The following is a 22,084-nucleotide window of genomic DNA, read 5'->3' on the forward strand; positions in this document are numbered from 1 at the left end:
GAGCTGGCGGGCAACGCGGCGCGCGACAACAAGAAGACGCGCATCATCCCGCGCCACCTGCAGCTGGCCATCCGCAACGACGAGGAGCTCAACAAGCTGCTGGGCCGCGTCACCATCGCGCAGGGCGGCGTCCTGCCCAACATCCAGGCCGTGCTGCTGCCCAAGAAGACCGAGAGCCACCACAAGGCCAAGGGAAAGTGATTTGGCAAGCATCTTAGTTTCCGGAAACGATTTCAAACCCAAAGGCTCTTTTCAGAGCCCCCCACCAATTCAATGGAAGAGCTAATACTACTCTTTTAGGTTAAAGAAATAAATAGGCAAAGGTAAGTTAACTTTTTCCGAGAATAAGATATTGAGGCTTTTCAGGCTTTAGGAGGCTGAGGGTGTTCTCAACCACTGGGAAATTGCAAATTGATTTTGATCTAATAATTGCATGTACTTACTGACTTCATTAATCCATGCATACCAGGCGGTCGAGTAAGGCCCAACTTAAACGGCCTAAAAGCAGAACTCCACCGTCTCTGAATTTTGTCTTGGAAACTTAACTCGGATGTTCTGGAAGACAAACTTAACCGAGTAACATGGTAACTTCCTTGGCCAAACCCTCTTGGACTCCTCGTCTTAGGTTGCAAGCAACCGGTCTTAACTAATCCTGTAAAGGAGTTAGGCTCTGCTCCCGTTAGTTTTCAAAGTATCACCCGAAAGAAGCGTTGGAAAGGGGCCTCTGAAAAGTGGGTTTCCCTGCGTTAATATAAGGTGGCTCAGAATACTGGCTGAATTCAGATTCGAATTGCAGCTTCTTCCCGTTTACAAATTAATCTCTGGGGCTAGTTTTTAACTTTGTCATCCGTAAACTGGAGTTAGATTGATGGTGTCATCAGATTTTTGTGCCAACTAAACCACTTAAAGCCCCTAACCTAGATTAGTGCCTGACATAAAACGAAAAGGAATTAATACATTTCAAGAGGTTCACATGCCTAGATTCCTAAGGCAGCCCGGAAGCAAGATAAAAGTACGGCCACAGGCCTCCCCAAAGCATTTGCTACTAAGGATCCGGTAACTTAGCTGCTCCAGCCCCAAAAGTGGCAATCTGGGACCGTACAAAAATCCCTACGATCTTACTTTCTAGGGTCGAGTCTCACCCAAGTGGTTCTTCAGGATGACTTGGTTTAGGCTTCGGAGAATGAGTGGGCCATGGTTTGCCCACGCCTCTGCGCGCAGAGACTCGGGCGGCCCAAGCAAAAACAACCTCTTTTTCAAACGCTCCTTGAGCTCCCACTGAAGCATTTTCTGGGATCGTTCATTTGGAGCATTCATATGCGAACGTGTGCGGTGGGGAGAGAATCTAAACAGAAGCTGGTTCTCGCGGACGCGCCTCCCACTTCCTAAATGTTGACGCTTGCGGAGTGGTCTGCAGGAGCCTCCACCCTCTCCCCGCCTTCCTGCTCCTCCACCCCCTTCCGCCTCCCCTCTTCCCCCAGCCCCGCCTCCCCTCCCTTGGACTTGCTGTCAGCAGGGACAAAAGTGGCTCCTGTCTGGGAGTTTGGCGAAGGCAAAGTGGCGGAAAAAGAAGTAAGCACCTTGATGGCCACACGTTAGAGTTTCCAGAGGAGTTGCTAAAGATTCTAATGGGCAGCAGGACTGAGAATCTTCACTCGGGGGAGGTCCTGCCTCACAGGGTTCCAGACCGGTCCGCTCAGGGGACCGCGTTCTTTCCACCCAGAATTTCTTGTATGCTGGAGAACTTGGATCCTTAGGTCCGATTGCTTTATATGAGCCTAGTAATCCTTTTCATTAACCTTCCAAAGGTTGCTTTGGACCCCGCTCCAGCACTGACCAGGTGTGTGATCTTGGGCTTGGTGCTCAACCTCCCCCTGCTTCATTACTCCTTCACCTCCGCTCATCTCCTGATGAAATGAGTAGGCTCAGCAGTGTGGGTTCTGAAACTGGAGCACGGGCACTCAAGGGTAATGGCTAGCACTAAGCATTACTGTGTCAGACACAGTTCTACGTGCTTCTAGAAAATTCATTAAACCCAACAGTCCATCGGTAAGTGCTATCCCTTTCCTGATTTTAAAGAGGAGGAAGCAGGAACACAGCATAACAATTTGTCTAAGTCCCAAGGTCAGGAAGCCAGTACTTTTGACTTCTGGCTGTTCTGTGAACACTGTTCCCTAAGAGATTATTGTCAGAACAAAGAAACCAGTAAAAACTCAAGACATAATGGGTTAACTTTGCCCACATACCAGAACGTTACCAATTGCATCTTAAACTAAAGAATTTAAGGGAAGGAGGAGAGGTGTTCTCCCTGGAATCTACATAAAGGGAGGAAGGAAGGTGAATCTTGGCCCTGTGTTAGCACTGTAAACCCAGGGGGAAGTAAATACACTTTTGAAACAAGGGGACAAATCAGGAGATGGTTTGGTCAAGAGCTACAGGACTTGATAAACTAATTTCTCGTGGTGAATGAAGGAGTTAGAGAAGATTTGACTTTGAGTTCTCCCCTCTGGGCTCCAGTAAAAAAACCTTGTATTTGGTTGCTGAATAATACTTTGTGTTAATTTTGTTTCATCTTCTGCTAGACCTCCTTAAAGTCAAAGATCCCATCTTGTTAAATTGTTAATAGTCAGCATAGACCCTGCCATACCATAAACACTTGAAAATGGGGCATTGTGTAAATGTTGAGGTGAGTCAGTGGCCATCAGGAAGCACTTTGTCCTAGAGGTTGGTTTATTACCAGAGGAGACGTTAATTAGACACCAGACTAACAGGTTGCTAATAACATCTTCTCTTTCCAGTAGAAAATCCCTTCTGAAAATCTAATTTGCACTAGCATCTTATTTGGAGAGCTTCAAAGAAATACCGAAGGTGCCAATTGACCAGCTCTTACCTAAGAGCTACTGCCAAAAGGCTCTCGAGAGCACATTCCTCAACAGATGTGTCCTAGCTCCCCCTCTCCAACATGCTTCTTTTCCTTCTAGTTTGAAACATCACTGTTTATATCCAAAAGCCCTAGTTACATCTTTGGAAAATTCTCCAGTGAGCAATAAATTCTCAGTAGCTTCAGTTGGTTTCCAGGCATTGAGCAGGTCTCCAGCCGCCATGCCTCAAGGGTCCCGGGGAGCACCATTTCAACTGGGACAAGTTCATGAGAATGATAAACCCAGGCCTTCCAATTACTGAAGGCACCTGGACACCAGGGACAGAAGTTGAGCTCAGGGATTTACTGAGGTGTGAGGCTAAGACAGAATCATTATTTGGTTATATAGGACATTCTCAACAAAGCAGATCAGTATGACACAATATCACCAATTAGAAAATCCCTTTTTACATTTCCAAACCATCTATGCAGTTTTCCTTTCCTCTGTCCACCGTATAGTCACTTACCAGTTTTTTATGTATCATTGGAACTCTTTTTTTATGAGGATGAGACATTTTATAATTAGTTCTAAAAAATTGTATGTATCTTCAAGTCAATTGCATTACCATCTAAGGGTTTGTCATTTTGATCCTAAGTTATATTATTAATGTAAATATTCCTGTTAAATATAATGCATGTGTACTATTAGAAGATGTTAGGAATTTAACTGAGGATTCGCCATGCATACTGAACTTGAAAATAAAGTGAAGTTGCAGGCATGGGATTGGTGTGGTCCTCATTAAAAATAGATTTCACTGGACTGCATTACATTGCAGCTATTTGCTTGAGTTGTACTCTGGGCAGGGTGAAGGACCAGCATCCCTTAGGGCTTAGGACTAATGCACATCACTAGAGTTGGGGCTCCTTGTGAAAGAAGCAAGTGTGCTAAGCTTCAGACTCTTTGCCATATGTTGTTTGTCTGCCAGTTGGAGCTTCAACCTTGAGCACGTTCCTCATCGTCAGGGACACCAGGCAGTGGCAGGTGAGCAAGTCCGTGTCCTCCTACCTTTGGTGATAGCCACAGCTGGAAGGACTTGGCTTGACCTGACACCACGACAAATTGTCCTTGCATTAAAGATTGATCTCAACAAGGCCGGACAATCACGTGCTCTAAATTTTAGAAAATTGGAGCTTGGTACTAGTTCTTATTCCTGATGATTTCATCAATAGTGCAGTTTCAAAGTCTAGCTAGTAAACTTCCAAGTTTACATCTGCAGCCCTGACCTCTCCCCTGACGTGCAGATGTGTGTGTATACACATTTCTCCTTAACACCTTCACTTGGAACTCTCTTCTCAACCAGAATATGTCTAAGATACAGGAATTGACACTGTGCACCCTAAGCCTCTTATTTCCTCCTGTCCTTCCAACTCAGGAAGTGACACGGCCATAAATCCATTTGCTCCAGCCTAAATTTTAGGAGTGAGCCTTGCTCCCTTCCCTTCATCTCTACACATCCAAACTATCTGTAGATCATGTCACCTACACCCCAACGTGTGTCTTGATGTATTCTCCACAATTCTCTACCATGACCTGAAAGGGCCCCCCATGACCACCCCTGGTTTCTGCCCACCTCTCGGATTTCATCTTCCGTTTCTCTGTTCCAGCCACACTGGTCTCTTTCCTCCTGCCAAGCTCTTTGCTGCTTCAAGACACTTCCATTGGCACTCTTTTTCTCTGAAAATACCTATTCTCCGACGCGTCTTCTGGCAAGCTCCTTCTCCCCCTTCAGGCCTCAGCTCTTCTTCAGACAGCCCCTCTGAAATAGACCTACCCAGACAGACTACAGGTCTGAATACAAAACACAAACATTAGATTAAATTTCAGGAAACCCTTTAACCTCAGTTGTGTGTGTGTGTGTTTTGAGGGGGAAGTGTCGTTATCAAGCAAGGCAGGAAACACAAAACCATATAAGAAAAGACATAAACCACATAAGCCAAAAGGAAATTTAAGACACAATATAATAGACAAAAATGACTAAACAGGATATTTTGTATCTTGTATTGAATTCAAATGGCCAATGCTTATGAGGGGGATACAAAAAGTTAACCTTTCTAGTAGTGAAGTCAGTTTTGTATACCACAGTAACAATGCGATACCAAAACCAGTAATACACGGGGCTAGTAAGGGTGAGGAAGATTTGCCACTGCCTATAATCTTTTGAAAAATTCTCTGGCAATATCTATTTAAATGTATTATTAGACACTTGGCCTTTTATACAACAAATTAGTACTAGATAAATAAAGAAGTAAACCAAACAGGAAAAAAAAATTAGACACTTGGAAAAAGAGGGTGTCTGCCATCTAGAAACAAAAGCCCCACGATGTAAGGTTATATGAGGAGAAATGGTTAACCTTCATAAATTTCTGAGTGTAAAGCGTTAAAATGAGCATGTATTAAGTTTGTAACTTAAAGTATAAAAAGTAAAATAAAAAAGTAACCTCTCTCTGCTCATTTCCCACCCACCTCAGATCACTTTCTGTCAATCGCCCTATTTAGATCCTTTAAAATACAGCCCAAGATTTTATTGATTGGATCCCTTGCTGTGTGCCTCTCCCCGTTACATCCTCTGCTCCATGAGGTAGGGACCTGGTCTGTCTACTCACTGTGACTTCCCAGCATCCAGCAGAGGTGGCCACTCAACTCTGCCACATGAACAGGGAATGGATATTGTAGCCCAGAAAGCCCTCTCTGAGCCGAACACATGGTTATCTGAATTTCCGTGGAAAGATGTCTGCCCACTAACCATTGTCCATACCTCTCCTGCCCGCCTTCCGCAGTTACCAGGCATGCAGTGAAATGGGGAAGTATGCCCACTTGCCTTTGCACTTTACCTTTTCCCAGCTCTGTGGACTCATCTCTCCAGGCTTGATGTCTCATGATAACCCTCAGGAAGCCCTTAATTCTTTTAAGGGCCTGTTTTCCGCTGGCTGATGTCATGCATAAAAGAATCCTCTTTAATATGCTACCAGGTCTGTGGTTACTAAATGTTTGCTTAGAATCAAGGAAAGAAAAGAATCCCACAGCTGGTGTGTGTGACAAAATCAGTGCTTTTTCATCCACTCACAATGTCTGCTCTGCACAGAAGGCCTCGCTGGTTTTTACATTCTAATGCCAGGATTATCCAGTTAACACGCTCACCTCCAGGGTGTTTGTTGAAGAATTCTACCCTCCTTGTCTCTATAACCTAGCACTTCACCTCCTCCCCCCATAATAGATCTTCAGTAAATACTCAGAACGAATGTGTTGACAACAAAACTTATATCTGCACAGAAATGGAATAATCACTAAGCTGCAGGGACTTGAGCACTGATTCCTGGGTTATGTACCCTGCTAGCCACCACTTGTCTTCAATTCCAGTGGCTCAGTTTAGAGGGAGATACATGACTGGTTCTAAAGCTGCTCTGTCCAATACAGTAGCCACCAGCCACAGGTCACATTTTAAATTTAAATAAAATAATCAAGTGAAAAATTCAGGCCTCAGTTGCACGAAGTACATTTCAAGTTGCCAATAGCTACTGTATTGGGTAACAAAGATACAGAACACCTCCGTCATCCCAGAAAGTTCTATCGGGAGCACTGAGTTAGGTACTCCCTGTCCTTCGGGGCTAATGTGTTCAAGAGCACTTAATCAACTTCCTCCAGGTGGCACCTGATGATATAGGGTTGCCAGATAAAATATAGGATTCCTGGGCGCCTGGGTGGCTCGGTCAGTTGAGTGTCCGACTCTTGGTTTGGCTCAGGTGGTGATCTCAGGGTCTGCGCTCAGTGCAGATTCTCTGCCTCGCCCTCGCCCTCTGCCCCGCCCCCACTCACTCGCTCTTTAAAATAAACTCTTTTTAAAAAATAAAATAATAAAATAAAATATAGGATGATTGGTTAAATTTGAATGTCAGATAAGCAACAAATAATTGTTTTCGACTAAATATGCTCCAAAATATTGCATGAAACATACTATACTAAATGAAAAATGGTGATTTATCTGAAATTCAGATTTAACTAAGCGTCTCGCATTTTTATTTGCCAAATCTGGCAACCCAACCTCAAGAGCAAAATGAGAGGATTTTCCCTGGGAGCCTGGGTCCTCTGACCCTGGGGAGTTTCTCTGTGAGGAACTGAGAAGGGCTGATACCACAAATGAGCCTGTAAGTTTTTCTGCATGTGTTGAAGATGGCTGAGAAAGAAGTTCTTAACTACATTTACTTTGGTTTCTACTCTTGCCTTAGGTTTCAAAAGCTTCTCCCTGCAAAGATGTCTGGGTCCAGAGTGTCTGTCAAACTCATCAGTTCTCAGAAATAAATGGACGGATGCCAGGATTCTGACATCACTGATTGATTCTGCACCTGCAACTGTTTGCCTTTTGAAAACTTACTCTGGGTCTATTTCTCTGTGTGCACCTGTATGCCTTGGGGATAAGGACAGTAAAGGGAGAGAAAACATTACTGAAGGAAAGCTCTCTTTAGTACAAAATATGTCTAACGTCTTGAATAAGTAATATATTCAGAGGGTTCAAACAAATCACGATAACAAGGTCTATATTGAGACTCCACTCCCCTGCTGGATTACTCCACTAGGCAATCATTCATTTTCTTATGCATCTGCCCATTGCTAGTTCATACAGATGTGAGTCAAACCCCTGCCTTCACTGGTAAAAGACGGCAGACTGTAGGCACTATTCTGCACTTGTTCTTTTCCATAACAATTATCTTGGAGAACTTTCCAGATGTGCAAGCAGGGAGCTTTCTGTACACTGTCCTGTGTGGTTGTACCGTGTCGATGCATCTTGGTTCTGGAACCCGTTCCCTGTTGGTGGGCACATAAACAATTCTAGAGCGATAAACTCTGATTTACGGCACAATTGAAAGCGTCCTTCTATTCTGCTGGGATTGTGGACCATGAACAGCAACCAGTCACCCTCAGGTTGGACTCTGGTTCTTTGCCTTGGAAACGATATGGCCTTAGCCAAGTTAGTCATTTTGAGCCTCTGTAAAATGGAGGGGATACTTAGCTTAAGTCACTATGAGACTGAGGGGCGCCTGGGTGGCTCAGTCATTAAGTGTCTGCCTTCGGCTCGGGTCATGATCCCAGGGTCCTGGGATCGAGCCCCGCATCGGGCTCCCTGCTCGGCCGGGAGCCTGCTTCTCCCTCTCCCATTCCGCCTGCTTGTGTTCCCTCTCTAGCTGTCTCTCTCTCTCTCTGTCAAATAAATAAAATAAAATCTTTAAAAAAAAAAAAAGTCACTATGAGACTGAAAAAAGATCACGTGTATGGACTGTTTGAAGCTCAAAAGAACAACCCAAATAAGATTGTCTAACTTTCAACACCATTTGTTTAGTGAGAGTTATAGATGATACATTGTAATAGCAAGAGATTCCCCAAATCCCAGCCTGTTGCGAGGAAGTGAAGGCTGGCGCATGGAGGCAGGACGGCAGTTTGATCAGTTACCTGCTTACGACATCTCCCCGGTGAGATGGCCATTTGCCGCCCTCCTCACAGGAGTCAGAAAACACACTCTCCCAATTTCCCCGCCTCTGTCTCCTTATTGCTTTTTTTTTTCTTCAATCAAGGTCAGGTTAGTCTATATCACAAGTCTATGCAAAGTGGTTGGTGCATGTGCGCTGACACAAATACGTCTACACACAGCGGACGTGCAGGGAGACCTTCTGGAAAGGCGTGGGAATCTGGGGCTGAATTCCTTGGGTTCGTGTTCCCGCTGTGCCATTTACCGAGGGTCTGACTGGGGCTAAGTCACCTGCCCTCCCTGAAGGTTAGACTTTTCTTCTGTGAAATGGAACAGCGCCTCCCAGAGTTCTGAGAACGAATCAAAAGAGGAGGCACAGGAGAAAGTACCTTGTTCTGGGGCGCCCAGGGTGGGGGGCACAGTCCGTTAAGCGACTAACTCTTGATTTTGGCTCAGGTCATGATCTCAGACTTGGGGGATCGAGCCCCATGTGGGAGATTCTCCCTCTCCCCCTCCCCCCCACTTGCCTGCACACACGCTGGCGGGCACGTGTTCTCTCTTAAATAAATAAATCAATCTTTTTTTTTTTTTTTAAAGCACATTGTTCCCGGTAAAGCCTAATATAAACATGTGCAAAACTATGTCGATAGAGATCTTCTATCTACCTATTATCTATGGATCCATCTGGCCATCTCCAAATGCAGGAAAGCAAAAGTAGGAGAGGGTACTGGGATTGCCCTCAGGGGTTTGCCGGCTTCCCCTGCAGGACCGAAGTCCCTGGGTTATGCTAAGCGGGAACTACCTGTTCTGATGGAAGCCGGGCCGATGGCAGGAGGAAGCTCCTCAAGGAGAGAGTCGGGCAGACACGCAGTGGTAAGTGGTGGGGAAGGCCCGCACCCCCTCCCAGCAGGACTCTCCCACCTTCGAAGCAACAGCCCCGGTGGCCTGGGTGGGCCTTTCAAAACTCAGCTGAGCAGCCTTCCAGGAACAGAGGCACCCAAGACAGGGATGCCCCACACGCTGCCCACTCTGTTTGGGCTCAACTCGACTGCCTGGCTATGGAGAACTCACCATGACCTGGTATCTGAGCAACCTTGGCAGAGAAAAGAAAAATGCAGCAGGCTATTAAAAAGAAGGTTTCAGGGGCGCCTGGGTGGCTCAGCCTGTTAAGCGTCCGACTCTTGGTTTCGGCTCGGGTCATGATCTCAGGGTCCTGGGATCCAGCCCCACATCAGGCTCTGTGCTCAGCATGGAGCCTGCTTCTCCCTCTCCCTCTGCTCCTCCCCCTGCTTGTGCTCGCTCTCAAATAAATAAATAAATAAATAAAATCTTAAAAAAAAAAGGGGGGTCTTGGGTAGGTGGGCCCTGTGGGAGGACAGAGGGAGGCACACAGAGGAACCTTCCATTCCCTGTAGCTTAGTCCCTTCAGGTTGCGGATGAAGAGTGGAGGGCCCCATCTGCTGGTCTCGTGCGCCGTCACTGAAGAGCTCGGTGGTTTGTACGTGTCCACACGCTGACTTGTGTTTCTGCCCTTGACGTCTTCACTCTCTCAAGCCTCCCATGGACAATCTGCATGCCGTTTGGAATCCTTCCTTCCCTCCTTTCTACTCTGCGGAGAGTGTATCCCTGGTAGCCTGAAGGTGGTCATAGCGGCACTATTTACTAATGGGAATTAGTAAATGCTCCGAATCAGGGTGTTCTGTTTACTTCTGCGGAGGCAGTCGTTGAAGACCAGCACACCACTGCCTGGAACACTCGTTGCGCCTGCCCGGGAAGGACCGCGTGTTGGCTCACGCTATGTTCCTACCTGGAAGGGTCCTGCCTCCCCTGCCGTGCTCGTGGGCTGATTTCTGTCCCTCGCTCGAGCGATCTGTACCTACCACGTCTATTTCTGTATTGTTTCTCACCAGCCGGTGGTTTCATAGCTACCTTCCAAATTCTATGAGGAAACCTAGAACACCCTTCAGACAGATACTCACCTGCCTCGCCGCTCACTTCCCTCACGCTCTTTGCGAGTGGCCGTGGTCTGGCGGGTAGTGACGCCTGGAGCGCGGACTGTGCGCGCCGAAGCCCAGGAATGCCGTGAGCAAGGCGGTGCGAGGCCGCAGCCCGGCTGTGCAGCCGTGACCCGGGGGACCTCCTCTGGAGACTGCCCAGCGCTGAACTGAGAACAATAGGTGCTTCTCTCCCTGCGGGAGGATCGGCCCACGTTCGCGAGTGCTGGGAGGCTGGCGTTCCCAGCGGACACCCACACAGAAAAGGTTTCTTCTCCCTATTCGAGTCTGCTTTCTTGCTTTCTCTACGGAGGGAACAACACAGACAGTGGGCGCCCCCCTGGGCATCAGGGGCCTCCTTCCCGGGGAATGAGCGCCCCCCCGCCCCGCCCCGCCCGAGTCCCCTAGGCGGGGGCAGGAGAACACCCCGCAGGCAGCCTTCTGCCCCCCAGTTCCAGCGACACGAGACCAATGGAAGCCCCAAATAGGAAAGCCCGGTAGAAGTCACATGACCTCTAGGGGTTTTAGTCAGTGGACAGGAGTGGAGAGCTTTCTCTAAGGGGCTGGGATCTAACTTCTTAAACATTATTTAAATCTCCTTGTGTCCATCTTCTCGAATGTTCTTCATGAAAGCTACACTCCAACAGGTGTTTCTATAAGTTTCTATTTCTCTCCTGTAGGCCCCCTTTCTACTGCCCCCCTGCTGCCCAAAATCCCTCTTTCCTCTCCACTTAGCATCTGTGAAAAGGACCTTTTTGTTTTTGCACCGGGTGGTCTGTGTTGAAATATGCAGAGACCCCCTATCAGGGCCTCCGTGGATGCTCCAGGGGGACCCAGTCTCCAGGGAGCTCGGCTTGAGCTCCGCGCGCTCAGCGCCCGCGTCGTGGGACAGCAGTGCCAAGCGGTCCTCTGGCTCCATCATCAGGAGCCACGCTGCTGGGAGCTCGGAAGTGTGCCTCAGAATCAGACACAGGCTCCTGGTACCCACATTTACTGCTCTCCAAACTAAAGTTGGATGGTGAGGAATGTAGCTCCTACCTCATTTCATTAATTAGCTTATAATGTTCACGATGGGCTCGAGCACTACCTTATTTTATCTTCATAAGGAGTCTATGAGGTACATGTTATTATTATCCCACTTTGTAGGCTAGGAGCCCGAGACACAGAGACTTAGGTAACTTGCCCAGGTCACATTATTTTATTACACAATGATACCAGTGGTCTAGTAGCCCAAGGAGCTAAGAACTGTCTGTCTCTTTGGAGGTTTGTTTGATTTGACTTGGTCGTGACTCCAATTTCATAATGACCTCAGTAGCTTTGTCTTTAACTAAGGAACACCAGAAACAAAGCCCTGCTCATTTCTTATTTTTGGTGGTTTATGTCATTCTGAGAGAGAGAGAATTTCTGAGAGATGCATTCAATTTTAAGAAAGCAAGAAGATATTTGATTTTAATCAATTTGTTCTTTTTCTTTGTCCCCAACCCAAACAAGATGGCGGCAACCATAAGGGCTGGTCACTGTGATTTCTGGGACACTGTGGGATAATGGACATAAAAGCGCAGGTGTGGCCATGCATCAGGCCCTACTTTTTGCAAACTGTGTGGCAAAATATTTTTGCAAAACCTTGAGCAAGTGTTTTCCCTTCTTATCCTCAGTTGCTTTCTCTGGAAATGGAACCCGTCATATCCCCACCTCAGAGGATGGATGTCAAGATTAAGGGGGGATAATGTGCTTGGTCCATAGTAGACACTGGAAACCATACCCTCTTCTCCCTTTATCTATGTGTTCGGTTCATCTCTGGATGTATCTATTATCTATTGCCACGTCACAAATTATCCCCAAACTTGGCAGCTTCAGGATTGAAGCTGGTCCATGCTGGGCCCTCCGGATCTTCCACATGCTGATTTTAAGACGTGGCTAGGACTGTAGTCACCTCGAGGCCCAGTGTGGGGTCAGTCCACTTCCAACCCATGCACGTGGCTGTTGGCAGGATTCAGTTTCTGAAGGGTTATTAGGCTGGGGGGGCCTCAAGTCCTTGTTCGTTGTTTCTCATCTTGTGGGCCTTCCAACAAGAAAGCTTACTACATGGCTTTCTTCTGAGGGAGTGAGCATGAGTAAGAGTGCAAGTCAGGGCCCAAGACAGAAGCCACAACCTTCTGTAACCTAATCTGAAAAGTGACACACCATCACTTCTGATACATTCTACTTGTTGGAAACAAGTCACTAAGAGTAGCACATACTCAGGGAAAAGGATAACCCAAGGGTAAGAACCTTCAGAGGCAAGGATCGTTGGGGGTCATCTTAGAGGATACCTACCACAAGGAATATATCACAACCTGTTTAAAACGAGGGGAAACTGTCTTCGTGATCCCATGTCTTTAAAAATGGAAGTGTATCTCTGTGTTTTCGCACACAGGGGGCCTGGTTGTGCGCAGGCTGGGTCATATGCTCAGGCTTCAAAAATTGCAGAAATATTTGCATTTCTGCTTGTCCTCTGCTGCGGCTGAGTGTCACTGGAAACATCATTTCCCAGGCTCCTTTGCTGTCCGGTTTCCAGTAGATTTGAGCAATGGGAGACTCTCGTGGGACAAGTTGGTGGGACCAGGGCACATCTCCCCTTCCCTCTTCACTTCCTGGGGTTTCTCCAGCCTCTTGGTGCTCTGGCTCAGTCTCATCAAATGGCCCTTCTCTTGGTGGTCTCAGCTCTAGCTACACTGGGCGTTCCAGCCCCAACTCCTCCCTAGGTGATAGTTATCCCCTCTTCTTCCCTTTGTCCCTGTAGCCTTAGAGAGGTGGCACCTTCTTGCCGCTGCTTATCTTTGGGTTACTCCTCACCCCTCTTTTGGTTTCTCTTTCATCATCTATTTATATACTTATCTCAATTAAATTCCTTCTATATGAAATTCCTAGAATGGTGTTTCTCCTTTTTAACTGGACTGTACTAATACCCTGATAAGCCGTGGGACCAAACACAACTGATGAACATTGCTCGTTCTTGAACAACTAATGTACAGAATAGTGTTTCCACGTTGTCTAGTGCTAAATACCTGCCCTGGGCCTCATGCTGCTGGAAGTCCCGAGGGCGACTGCTTCTTGAGGAGAGAGTTTTACTACTCTGGGCTCATGTTTTCTATTTGAGAACATGGGAGGCTTTGTGACATCTGTGATCTCTTAAATCTCTGAATATTGGGGGCTCCAGAATTTCTCCATAGGGAAAGTTTAGGAACCACATTCTAATTGGAAAATGAATTGGGAGCACTTTATATGAAGCCAAAGTGTATGTTTGGTTGGGGGGGAGGGCAGGGGAAGAAAACAAACAAAACCCCAAACCCTGAATTGTCCACATCACAGAAGGGGGTGTTCCTGGCGGAGGCCATGGGGGAGCTGACAGGGATTATGCTAAGGCTTCATAAACTAAGTATGTTGTCCTATAAACTGCTTTCTGTTTCCTACTCCACCCCCTGCTTTCTGCCCCACCCCTAAATCAAAGAAGACAGCTTAGGAATAGATTTTAAAAGTATGAAAATAACTTTTCACTGTACTAGGGATAATAATAATAATTTACAAAAGGTGACAGAGTTAGTCCCTGGAATAATTTTCCCAGAAAGAGAGACAGTACAGGTAAGCTCTTGTAGGTTAAGACCCTGGGTTACTATAAGTTATGTAAGTTACTTATATGGTTCCTATAAGTCCAGAGAGTTCATGTAAGAGCAACTATGAGAAAAGGAAGGTTTGTGGTCAGTTAGAAAAAGAAGAGTTCAAGAATGATAACTTGTTCAGTGTGTCTCTTCTACAGATGAGAACGCAGTACCCGAGTGTCCCCAAGCTGGAGATGCTGATTGATTTGGAGACCATTGCACGATAAAAAGATCCCTTATTATAACTCTATGCTCAAAAAATATCCTCTAATCTGTATTTTGGTCTCCTGACAAGAAAGTAAGCACACATCTGATATTTACTTTTAATATCAAGTGTATCTCATTATAAATTAGTTAATGGCACAGCTTATAAACTGAGCTCATGTGAATTTAGGATTGTATAATCATAGTAATAATAACATGGAAGGGTACTTACTATGTGTCAAACAGTGTGAAAGCACTTCAAAAAAATGATCTCATTTGTAGTTGTATCAATTAGATTTTTGCCAAATTATACAATAAACAACCCCCAAATCTTAGTTAATAACAATAGTAAAGGTTATTTCAGACTCACATTGCATTTCTTTGTGGATCAGTCATGGATCTGTTCTGTGTTCTCTTCATAGAGGGACCCAGGCTGAACATGACATAAAGGGATCTTATTGCTATTAATGTTTCTGCTGAAAAGTGGGCACATGTCATTTCTCATATTGTATCAACCAAAGCAACTCATGCGATGATGACTGATGTCGATGTGGTGGGAAAGTGTACTCTTCACATGGGGAGGTGTATTATAAATCCATGTTGATGGGCAGGGATATATAATCCTCCCAAATGTGCAGCAAAAATTTGGGAGTAATAGTACAGTCTACCATACTATTCTCAGCCCAATTTTAAACATGAGAAAATTGAGAAATAGAGTCTAATAAATTTCTTTTTTTTTAAAGATTTTATTTATTTGTTGAGAGAGAGAAAGTGAGAGAGCACAAGTGGGAGTGGTGGGGGGGAGGGGCAGAGGGAGAGGGAGAAGCAGACTCCCCTCTGAGCAGGAAGCCAGTTGTGGGGCTCAATCTCAAGACCCCAGGATCATGACCTGAGCCAAAGGCAGATGCTTAACTGACTGAGCTACCCAGGTACCCGAGTCTAATAAAGTCATAAACCCAGTTAGTGATAGGCTTGGGATTTGAAATGGAGTCATCTGTCTCCAGAACTGTGATAGTAAGATTCCAAGATGGCCCTGGTAATCTCACCTTCTGGTGGGCAAACACTTGGATTGTTCCCTTCCCAAACTGGAAAGGCTGACCTATGTAACTAATATAATATTGTGACTATTAAAGTTAGGTCATAAAAGATATTGTGACTTCAGTTTTGCTCCCAGGAGCACTCATTCTTGGGGAGGTCAGATGCAATGTAGACAGTCCTAGAGTAGCCCTATGGAGAGGCCAAGGAACTGAGGCCTTCTACCAATAGCCAGCACTGACTTGACAGCCAGGTGAGCCATACAAACCATCTGGGAATTGGGTCTTCCAGCCCCAGTCAAGTCTTCAGATGACTCCACTCCCAGGTAATATCTTGACTCCAATCTCATCAGATATCCCAAACCCACACTACCCAGATAAGTCACCCCCAAATTTCTGACCCATGGAAACTCTGTGAGATAATAAATGCTTATTATTATTTTAAGCCACTAAATGTTGGGATAATTTATAAGAGTCTATCTGTTTAACCATTATGCCAAACTGCCCCCACGTATGAATTAACCATTGGTGTAAATGCATAGGTTTTAGATTTACAAACAGCAAATGCATATAATTCAGGGGGAGTGAAGAGGGAAAGTAAAGGGATGTTGAGGAAATAATAATTGGAAGTATCATGGATAAAGAGAGAAAGTGAAGAACAGAGTAGAGATACACAAGGAGGCCAAATGCAATCTGTTCTTGTTCATTGAACCGTCTCTTCCAAAGACACCAGCAAGATCATGGAATAAATAGATGCTGAGGAGATTGACTATGAAAATGATTATGAGTTCAATATCAAGGTTAATGAAGAGGTAGTTAATATCTCTGAAGTCATAGTTTCTCTAGGGGCTTTCTTTCCAGACAGAAGAGAGTATTTGCTGGGATCTTGCCATGATTAAGGGATCTGTGTTTTGACTCTTAAGAGTGTATATATAGACACTTAGGTTTTATATTCTTAAGCTCTTCTAGGCCAAGAAAGGACATCCCAATCCTCCATCTCATCCCCAGATCCAAACTGCTCTCCACCTGTACCTTTTGCAAGGATCCTTCCTTCATCCAGATTCTGTAAGATTCCTTTGCTGGCAACCCAAAGGGCAAATCACTAACCTCTCTCAGGCTTTCATCTTGAAACAGGATGGATTCTTGGAGTCTCGGTATGCTTCAACATCCAAATTAAGTTTAGATTTATGAGATTTACACTTTCCATACTTTTTGTTTTTATTTTATCGATTTATTTAGCCTTGGGCCAATGTCGAACAATTTGACTAAGTTTAGAACTTAAAATATGTGTGTATATATAATGTAAATATATAAGATATAGAAATATATACATAATATATACATACTCTATAAGGTATAAAAATGAGTTTAAGGTCACCTCTTAAACTGCAGCCTCTAACACTGGTTTCCTTCAGTCTGCTGATTGAGACATTATTTATAAAATCAGTTTAGTTGGTTGTGATCAGCTTTGTTGAAATTGAATAAAGAGAGGAAAGAAGGGAAGGGACTAGAAGGGCAGTGTAGGGAAGGGAAGGAGAGGGGAGGACAGGGGAGGGGAGGAGAGAAGGTAGCAGAGCAAATTACATCAAAAAGGCCTATCTACTACTTTGTTTTGTTTTGCAGTTAGGGCAGGCATGCGGGTTTGTGAGTGTGAGCATGATGATGTAAAATGTGTTTCTTAATGCAGATTATAACCAAAAAGGGTTTTAAAAAAAACTGATCAGCTAATAAACAGATGAACATAAACTGAAACCATTACTGTTTAAATTACAAAGTACCCCAAACTTAATTGCTTAAAACAACGACCATTTTATTATGCTCACAGATTCTTTGGATCAGGAATTTAGATAGAGCAGAATGGAGTTGGCTTGTCGCTATGCCATGATGTTTGGGATTTCAGCTGAAAAGACTTGACCACTGCCAGCTGGAATAACATGGAGACTCCTCTCATATTTCTGGTCCTTGAACTAGGATGTTTCCAATATTAGGACAGCCAACCAGGGCACCCAGACAAGGTCTCCAACACAGCTGGGCTTTCTCACGGCCTGGTGGCTGCAGAATCACCAAAATTCTCATGAGAGAGAGAGCTCAGAGATGGAAGTCCGAGGGTTCCAGAAAATAAGGCACAAGCCCTCTAAAGAGCAAGGGCATGGCCTTGCAAGTCACACAGCCTCACTTCCTCCACACTCTCTTGGTGCAAGCTGTCACAGCTCACCCAGATTCAATGGGACAAGAATTAGATTTGATGAAAGCGCGAGAGGCAAGACACACGGAAGAAGGGAGTGGGGGTCAGGAGAAATTGCTGCAATCATCTTTGGAAAATTAAATTTGCCTCATCATACAACCAGGAGAATGTCCATGAGCAGTAAACTAGACAAGTGAATACATTGGGCCACATTTATAAAATGAAATAGAAAACAGTGCAAATCAACAAGCTAAAGCTCTCTGTCCCAGTATAATACAGAGGGATGGTTCTTATTGAGGGAAAAAAGCAAGACACAAAAGAGTAAGTACACTGTGATCTCACATATATACATTTCAAAACCAGGACAAACTAAAGCATAATGTTCATGGACATATATATATATATATATATATATATGATAAATCTTAGATAAAAAAACAAAGAAATAATTTCAGTGAAAAGTCCAGATAAAGAGCAGAAAGAGGGCACAGACTATACTACTCGGGTGTCTAGGGAAACTTGGTACACATTAAAAAATAAGTTTTATCATATTTTTAAGAGAAGCATGTTGTTTGCTAATAATAAAGTAATCCATGCTTATGGTAGAAACTTTGAAAAACATAAAAGCTTGGACACAAGAATAAAAATCATCTACATTTCCACTGTTATGGAGAATCTCTGTCACAGTCAGGTATATTTTCCGTTTCTATGAAAAGTGTTATATCATGGTGAGATGTGAAGAGAAACCATTTTTAGAAAACTTTTTATTTTGAACTAATTTTAGATTTACAAGGAAGTTGCAAAACTAGTACAAAAATTCCCTTATATCCTTCAACTGGCTTCCCCTAATGGTAATCTCTTGCATAACCATTGTATAAATGACAATTCAGGAAATGCAACAAAACAAAAGCAAGCAAACAAAAGAACAGGAAATGGACATTCAGACTCTTTTCAAATTTGACAAACTTTTCCACCACTGTCCTTTTTCTGTTCCTGGATCTTATTCAGGATCCCACATTGAATTAACTTATTGTTTTTCCTCGGTATTTTCAGGTCTGTAATAGTTCTGTAGTCTGTCCTTGTCTGTCATGACCTTCACACTTTCGAGGAGCACTGATCCGTTATTTTAAAGAATGCCACTCGATTGGAATTTGTCTGATGTTTTCTTCTCAATGGAGTGAGTTTATGCATTTCTGCCAGCAAATATCACAACAATGAGGGAATGTCTTCTCAACGCAAGGAGTTCACCATGTCAATATGTCCTATTACGTGTCACCTTTACTTGCTCACTTAGTGAAGGTGATGTCTGCTGAGATTAGCCACTGTACACTTACTATCTTTGCTTCATAGTTGATAGATATCTTAGGGAAGATAGGAAGATACTCTGAGTCTGAAAATCCCGCTGCTCCTTAAACTCTCACCAAGTGATGTGAGCATCGGCAATACGACAGAGTTGTCCCTCTCTTCATGTATGTATTTATTTATGAGTACATATTTTACTCGAGGCGTTAAAAAATCCAATATTATCCATTTTTATTTTGTTGAGCAAATGGCACCAGCTTTGGCCATGAGTCGCTCCTTGAGACTGGCTGGCATGTTTTTTCAACATCTCCATCTTTTTAAAAACATGTCCTATCTTCTGGTACCACGAGATGTCCCAGGCCCATCCTGTATTCTCCTTGCCCCATCCTTGGAATCAACCACTTATCCAAGGAGCCCTGGTTCTTTTTATTGGAGAATGATGTTTAGCAACCAAAGACTGTGTGCCAGGTGTGTTCATTGCTGCGAGCGTCACTATTGGTAGGTCCTCTCAGGGGACAGACCAAGGAAATATATGTGTATATCAACCCACGCACACACACACATCTATGTCTCTGTACCTATGTAACTGTAGATACACTTCTGCTTCTAATCAGGCCCACAAGGTTCATTTCAACCAAATACTTCTTTTTCCAACCATAAGAACACTACATCTCATTGTCTACAACATATTTACTTCGTTGGTCAATTCTAATAGACACATGGGTAGTTTCAGAATGGTTAAGCCATGTCCCTGAAATACTTTTATTAGATTACAACCCTTCAGGGTTATTATGTTACTCAGTTAAGACAGCTTGGTTCATTTGTTAGTGCTTACATTCCATGTGGGTTCCTTCCCCAACCCTATCGCTTTTAATAGTGTCTTTTGCTGGTACGTGAAACCTTACTATAGTTGTAAGAGTCAGAGTTACACAAATAGACGTACTCAATAAAACATTCCTCCCTCCTCACCCTTGCTACTCTGTTCCCCTGTCTCCCTTCTTTCTACTCCTTTCTAAACTTCCCCCCATAGAAAACTCATCTCCTTTGTTTTTGGTTTATCCATCCTGTATATCTTCTGCATAAATAATCAGAAAATGTGTTTTTTTATGGCCCCTTCTTTCTCTTATACAGGGAAGCATACTATGGACACTCCTTTGCACTTGGCTTTTTCATTTAGTCACACATTCTGGAATTTACTCCTTATTACTTCATAGAGATCTTTCTGACTCACTTTTGTAGCTGCATATTCCTCAATTCTGCAAATCTGCCCTAGGTTACTCAACCACTCTCTTCTATGTGGATATTAAAGTTCTTCCCAATATTTCACAGTTTCAAACAGGCAGTAACAAATAGCATAGGGTATGCAAACATACTTCTGATGGATGAATTAGATAAAAAAGAATAGTAGTTTTTAAAGGAACATATAGCTCCTTTTAAGAAAAATTCTCCAGGAATGTTCTACACCAAAAGCTAAGAGAGAGTACCTATTAAAAGTCCACAAAGGGGAAGTCTGTCCCAACAGATAGAGTTCTACGGGTGGTCTTCACAATGCTGCCATGTCCCTGAGCACAAAACAGCTCCCCTGAAGAAGCCGGGGAGGGGGCACTCATTTGTCTTACAAAAAACACCTCTTTCCCAAACTCTATCTTCAAAAAAGCAATCATGGTAACATTAAAATAGCCAAGTCCAGAATTAAGTACTTGGAACCCAGAATTGTTGAGTAAAAGGAACCAAATACAAGCCTCCCATTCCCTTCAACTTTGTGCAAATCATACTGCTGTTCCTCTAGCATAATTGTTATCGTGTCCAAAATGGAAGTGTTCGCCGAGTGCTCCCCACTTTCCATTACTCAGGGTTTTTCCTAGAGGCTTAAAAAAGGTCAATATCAGGAAATTTCCTTTTTAGCTCATTAGAGATTAATACACTTGAGAATATTTCATGAGTTCAAGAAATTGCATGAGGACGACTCCTCCCAGTCTGGCCCTATGGTCCTGCACAGAAGAAATCCATTTCACACAGGGTGGCATCAACACACAGTCAAAGAGCTAAGTGGATAACTGAAACCAAATGAATTGGGCTCTGGTATTTGATATCCTATTCTAGTTCATTAAAAGAAAGAAACATTTGGGTCCATGCTACTCAACTGATTTCACAACCTCTAATGATTATTCACACCTGCAGTCTGGAACACACTTTCAGAGCACATGCTTTGAAGCCAGGCAGATGTGAGCTGGCATCCTAGATGTACCTCATAGCAGACTCAGAAGCCCTTAGCCTGTGTAAGCCCATGTCCTCCTATGTAAAATAGGGACAATATCCCAAACTAGGGATTGTTGCCTTGACTAAGTCAGAAGGTAGGTAGCACAGAGTACAATAACCAGTAAATGGAAAGGGTAGTCTTTATTAAGAATGATAAAATGGGATGAGAAGTGGAGATGCTGTGCTAGGTGATTCTGGGAGTCCACAGGTGGCCGAGACCCAGTCCACCCTATGTGGACGGAAAATCAAGAAGCCCAGGAACCTTTGCCATCACTATCCTTTCTCCTTCTAGAGGCCACACTAGTGCCCAGTCGGGTGCCAATCCAAGGAAGTCAGGGTTGGACTGCTGCTGGCCCCATCCTCTCAACCCGAGGTCATGCCCAGCATGGGTGTTCTTGTTCCACAGGAACACACACATGAGGGAAAACATTTTTGTCCCGTTGGTCACCTCCAGTGAGAGTGGTAGTTTCCAGGCTAGGCTGGGCATCAGAGGGAACTGAGGACTTGTTAAATATTCAGATTCTGAGACTCACTAGAGTTATTGGTTCAGAATCATCTGGAGCAAGACTTTGGAATCTGTATTTAAAATATAAGCACACATGTTCAATTTCCATCTTTGAGGAATTATGCAGGTTAAGTCATTGCGCTTAAGTGAGGGAAGTAACACAGGCTCCTCGGAGAGTCCTGCCTATTGAGCCGAGGGCATTTGAGTTCATCAAACTGGTATAGTTTAATGCCAAACAAATTATTGCCCATTTGGGGTTAGATTTGGGACCCCTGGGACATCAATCTATGCAGTCATGCATAGATTGTATACTATCTATGCAATACTATCTATGTATACTATCTATGCATATGTATACTATCTATGCTGTGGGGAGTGTATACTCCCCAGGTGGTTGAAATATAGCTGGCCAAGGTGGCAGATCAATAGTATAAAGTAGAGCCTTTGGGGCGCCTGGGTGGCTCAGTTGGTTAAGCGACTGCCTTCGGCTCAGGTCATGATCCTGGAGTCCCTGGATCGAGTCCCGCATCGGGCTCCCTGCTCGGCGGGGAGTCTGCTTCTCCCTCTGACCCTCCCAACCCTCC

General features: G+C 44.3%; 2 long non-coding RNA genes across 2 annotated transcripts in view; both read left to right on the forward strand.

Moving 5' to 3' along the window:
* The window catches only part of LOC145722801 (uncharacterized), a 287,389-nt gene that overhangs the window by 245,933 nt on the left and 19,372 nt on the right, over nucleotides 1–22,084 (forward strand). The gene's annotated exons all lie outside the window — the stretch shown is intronic.
* LOC102727819 (uncharacterized) lies at nucleotides 7–8,964 on the forward strand. The gene is made up of 2 exons (XR_014147342.1): nucleotides 7–323; nucleotides 7,145–8,964. It is a non-coding gene; the product is annotated as an uncharacterized LOC102727819 (long non-coding RNA).

Source organism: Leptonychotes weddellii, chromosome 8 (assembly GCF_054177405.1).
Source record: "Leptonychotes weddellii isolate Sample4059 chromosome 8, ASM5417740v2, whole genome shotgun sequence".
Taxonomy (NCBI): Eukaryota; Metazoa; Chordata; class Mammalia; order Carnivora; family Phocidae; genus Leptonychotes; species Leptonychotes weddellii.